We start from the raw sequence: 6,000 nt of genomic DNA, 5'->3' as shown, positions 1-6,000 counted from the left end.
TTCCAGTTTATATGGGTATAAGACAAGGTAAGAACGAAACGTTTGAAGCATTCATAGACAAAGCTACTGCAGCTATAGAGAGAGCTGGGGTTCCTGAATATATGCGAGAAGCCTTATTAAAACAGTGTGCCCTACAAAATAGTAATAATACTACTCATAATATTTTAAGTACTCTTGGTGCCAATTGAACAATAGAGGAAACATTAGAAAGGATAGCTCAGGTGCCCACTGGACCTCAAGCTTTAGTAGTAGAGACTATAAAACAATTGGGAGTTGAGTTACAAGAACAGGCTAAGGCATCTCAGACTCAAGTGTTAGCAGCTCTTGCACCTCTCCAAGTGTCGGTCGTTACTCGACAGAAGACGTCCCCGGGGACTGGCCGAGCAAGGTGCTTTCAGTGTGGCCTTTTGGGCCACGTTCGCAAAGAGTGTACTGCCTCCAGTGTGTGGTGTGTCAAGTGTCGTTCGAATAATCATAACACGGGAGCCTGTCATCGCCGTTCGGGAAACTCCGTTGGGAGCGCGAATCGGAGCAGCCGCGCGCAGACACAAGTAGCTGCTGCACAGCAGGTAGCGTCTCCCGCCTCAGACCAGCAACAAGAGGGAGTCTCGGACTTGACCTGGCATCCGCTGTAGACATTAGTCTCCTGACCACTCAGCCACATCGAATTCCCACTGGAGTGTATGGTCCTGTTGTGATTCAAAACAAGTCTGTGGGGGCATTATTGCTCGGCAGGTCATCGGCATCAATGCTGGGACTCTTTGTTTTACCTGGCATTATTGACACTAACTACACCGGAGAAATAATGATAATGTTATATACCCCTTTTCCTCCCATACGGATAACCAATGGACAACATATCACTCAATTGATCCCATTAGAACAACTTACAAAGAAAATACCTTCGTTAACCGACAAGGATCGAGGAAGAAGGATTCAACTCTTCAGGGGGACTGACTCTTTTAACCTTGACATTAAATGATCGACCTAGACATAAGGTTGAACTTGGCTACGACGATCAACAAGTGACCCTTATGGCCCTTTTGGATACTGGGGCAGATTCTAGTATAATTACTCCATCACAGTGGCCCTAAGGATGGCCCCTGTTTCCATCAGGTACTACGGTTACTGGAGTTGGGGGTATGACATTTGCTCAAAGAACACCTACGTTGAAAGTAAAACTGGAGGGTCGTCAAGTTTCTGCTGTGTTTTCTGTGGTACAACTACCACCAACGGTGCAGTGCCTAATCAGCAGAGATATACTTTCGCAGCTGGGGATTGTACTTACGAATGAGCACCCTTTAGCCTTTTAGCCATTGCTTGGACTTTCCCAATTCCCATTACCTGGACTACCAACACACAGGTATGGGTTAAGCAATGGCCACTAAAACGGGAAAGTCTGTTTCATGCTCATCAATTGGTCAAGGAGCAATTTCAACAAAGTCATTTACGTTTGTCCACTAGTCCATAAAACTCTCCAATATTTGTTATAAAGAAGAAATCGGGTAAATATCGATTGTTACATGATCTGAGAAAGATTAATAATCAGATGGAACCGATGAGTGCCTTACAACCAGGGCTGCCTAATCCAGCCATGATTCCTAAGCATCGGTCCCTACTAATCATTGATTTGAAGGACTGTTTCTTTACCATCGACCTGCACCCTCAGGATCGGAAGCGATTTGCGTTCACTTTGCCCTCCCTTAACAGAGAGGGTCCGGATCAACGGTTTGAATGGACAGTGTTGCCACAGGGCATGCGTAACAGCCCTACGTTATGTCAGCTGTATGTAGCTGCGGCATTGCAGCCCCTACGGGAACAATGGAGACATGTTGTAATTTATCATTACATGGATGACATATTCTTTGCCCAAGCTACCCCCTTTTCTGACAGGCAGATTGGACATGTCCAACAGGTGTTGCAATGTTCTAATCTGGTAATTTCCTCAGATAAGGTTCAACAGTCGTCACCATGGAAGTATCTAGGCTGGGTACTTACTGATAAAACTGTATCCCCTCAGAAATTGCAGTTACAATCGCGACTACGGACTCTTAATGATGCACAAAGATTTTTAGGGGACTTGCAGTGGCTACGGCCTATAGTGGGTATACCAAATGAACTGTTAGAAGGACTTCGCCCGTTATTGAAGGGCACGAACCCTACGTCAAAGCTTAGAATTACCCCTTACCAGAAAGATCTTATACAGCAGATTGTGGAACGCGCTGTTACAGGACATGTACATCGACTCGATGCTACTGTTCCGATCAATCTTGCTGTGTGGTTAGGACACCGATACCTGATTGGAGCTCTCATGCAATTAAAGAAAACCGGGGAATTGGGTATTCTTGAATGGGTATCCCCCGCCTTACAGCAGGCTAAAACCTTGGTACAACAAGTGGAAATTTTGGCGGATTTGATAAAACGAGGACGAGAAAGAATTTTACAAGTTCAAGGCTGTGAGCCTTCCACGATATGTTTACCCATGCAAAAGAAGGACTCTTTACAATGGTATTTACAGAATAGTGAACATTTGCAAGAGGCGCTGCTTGGTGCCGGTTCTGTGATTGAAACTAATAGTTTTAAGTCTCCATTATTACGATGGATCGGACAATGGAACTGGATGACATGCCCGAAGAGAGAAAAGAACCCTATAAAGGACGCGGTAACAGCATATACTGATGCAGGGCGTAAATCGTGACGGGCTGCCATTACATGGCAAGACAACGGCTCATGGAAACAGGAATTGTTATACGCAGGACAGGAGGATACTCTACAAACCATGGAATTGACTGCTGTCATTTGGGCCATGATGAACTTGACAGGACCTCTAAATATTGTAACTGACTCACTCTATGTAACCGGCATTGTTGAGCGAATCGAGGATGCATTCATCAAAGAAGTCCAAAATAAGTGGTTACATGAGCTTTTTATCCAACTCAGAAAGGCAGTGAAGCTCAGAGAAAATTCCTATTCCATAATCCATATACGAAGTCATAAATGGGATATTGGGCTTGGAGTGGGTAACTATAGGGCGGATAGGCTAGTCTCTGTTCTCCCTGCTGTTCCCATTGCAAAAACTGTGTTAGCCAGAGAGGCCCATTCGGTCTTCCATCAAAACGCTAAAGGTCTGCACGTGGAATTTGGGATCTCCATGGTGGAGGCATGTAGTATTGTTCGAGCTTGCCCAATCTGTAGTAATCATAATGGAGGTTGTGCATTAGGAGTGGGAGTTAATCCCAGAGGGTTTGTCTCAAACGACCTTTGGCAGATGGATGTTACTTATGTCTCTTCTTTTGGACGTTTAAAATATGTGCATGTAGCTATTGATACATATAGTAAACTCATTTGGGCAACAGCACAAGTTGGGGAGAAAGTATTACACGTCGAAAGACATTTGCTTAGTTGTTTTGCTGTCATGGGAGTACCGAAGCAATTAAAGACGGACAATGGTCCCGCTTATACTAGTCACAGGATGGGTAAATTTTTGAAAATGTGGGGAGTGAGACATGTTACGGGAATTCCTCACTCCCCTACAGGACAAGCTATAGTGGAACGGGCACATAATACCCTAAAACAGCATTTGGCACACCATGCGGAAATTGCGGATCCGCATTCAAGATTGTTGAAAACCTTATTCGTAATTAACCATTTGTGTGTTTTTGGAGATGCAAAGTATCCACCCGTAGTTGTTCATACTAACGCTTCATCGGAATGTCAAGATACTAGTACCATATGGGTACGGTATAAGGATCCTAAGACAGGAATGTGGCAAACACCAGCAAAAGTCTTATTTTGGGGGAGGGGTTATCTTTGTGTTTCTGCTCCTACAGGACCACTTTGGGTACCCGCGAAGTGGACAAAACCTGCGTTTAACCACCCCACTCCTGCGAATAGCCCGGCTGACACTCCGGAGACGAGAGGCGCTGGTTAATCGAATAGTACCAATGTGGTTCCAGTGCTATTGTATATTACTGCTGCACGCTATCAGCTTTGCTCTATACCTTAACTCCCCCCCGAATTTATGGGTAACGTGGGCCACTAAGACACATACCACTTCCTTCTGCCTGGCCTTGGCCTCCGCCACTGATCCCTTCCAGACATGCTTAGTCGGGTTACCCGGATATAATGCATCCGACTTCACGAAATTGTCCACCGCCACTTGTGGAGGACAGTCTGATAACAGTAAATGTACAGCCAAATTATTAGCTGCATTAAACAAAACATTACCTTGGGATCCTCAAGAAATCAGGCTTTTAGGTAGCAGAATGCTAAATAGCTCAGCAAATGAGTCAGGATGTGTTGAGCTAGGTGATTACAGACAAAACGTAAATGATCCCACATTTTGGCTTACACCCAGGAGTTACCCCTTCTGGAACAAAACGTATATGTGTGGTGCTTATAGGACCTATGGTTGGGGAAGAAACGACATAAAGATTTGGGTTAATGACAGCGCGAAGGCATTGCCTAGCAATACCTATTTGATTTGCGGTGATCGAGCCTGGCAAGGAATACCTAGGTATGCTCACGGTGGTCCATGTTATCTGGGAAAATTGACTCTTTTTATACCAAATGTTACTGTAATGTCACAATTCCTTTTAAATAAGACACGCCGCGATAAGCGAGCTATAGCAACCCTCACACCTGATTGTAGCGATCAAGTAGAACTCTGGGAACCCACAGCTAATCTTTTTGCGTCTATTGTTCCCGGAGCGGGTGCCGCTCACGCGCTTCAAACTATAAGTAAGCTTGCTTGCTGGATGGTAAAACAATCCAATGTAACGACTCAAATACTTAGTGAACTAACACAGGATATGGAAAATCTGCGACATCAGATCCTTCAGAATAGGGCTGCCATTGATTTTTTGCTATTAGCCCACGGGCATAATTGTAAGGATTTCGAAAGTATGTGCTGCTTTAATCTTTCCTCCAATTCAGAATCAATTCACAAACAACTGCAATGGCTTAAGGATCATACCAAAGACATTAAAGTCTCCACTAACCCACTCGATATTTGGCTATCATCCTTTGGCATTGGTCCGTGGTTTAAAACCATAATCATGTATGGCATAAACATAGGACTTATGCTGCTGCTACTCCTGTCGATATTACCTTGTGTATTCGCTTGCCTCCAAAAAATGCTTATTCGATTGCTGAATAAAATGCAGATTAACTATGTCCTACTAAGAGAAGAAGGGGGAAATGTGGGAAGTCTCACTGCAAGATGGCTACATGCCAGAGGGCAATAAGAAGCACGCGAAATTCGTGTCTGAGGAAGTGCTTGAAGAAGCGGATGTGAAACGAGGGTCAAATACTAAATCAACACAAACGAAGCTGTAAATAACTGACTGCGGTTAAGAAGGGCTCATGTACGTTAACACGAGGGTAACTGTTTTGCAAGATAAGCACTAAATTGTATCAAACCTATAAGGAGCCTGGCTGTTGCAATATGTATGAGCTAATTAACTCTGTTATATAAGTCATAAGAGTGCGCAAATAAACTGAGGCTTGTGATCATCATAGGATGTGCTTGTCTCCCGTTGTCTCCGACACCCGTGGAGGCAGCAGCGGTGCAAAAGAGGCAAAGCAGGTGCTTGCAGCTGGCTGCAGCACCCTTACCTTTCCACTCCCAGCATGCACACAGTAGCAGTTACAAAAAACTCCAACAGACAAACTAGGAGCCTGAGAGCTGTGGGCAACTTCATGCGCGCTCAGACTAAAATCTTAGCTCTGAACCCAGTTAAAGCGTAGTCCTGATTTTGAGGAAAGCCTCCAAGCTGCATCGAGTTTGCAGACAACATCTGCAACAAAGGTAACTGCAGCTATAAAGAGAAGCTCAGCAGCCTCCTCTTTAGGTACCTTAATGGTCTCCTCAGCAACAAAGCCGTTGAGTGCAGAAGCAGTGACAGCTGGGTGTAGATGGACACCAATGCTAGGCTGTGAAGATGGAAAGAAGCAAGATAAGTAAAGGCTGGACACAGAGTTCACCTACTCAGATAGAGA

This window comes from Struthio camelus, chromosome 1, assembly GCF_040807025.1.
Source record: "Struthio camelus isolate bStrCam1 chromosome 1, bStrCam1.hap1, whole genome shotgun sequence".
Lineage (NCBI taxonomy): Eukaryota > Metazoa > Chordata > Aves > Struthioniformes > Struthionidae > Struthio > Struthio camelus.
Note: the sequence above shows the minus strand (reverse complement) of the source record.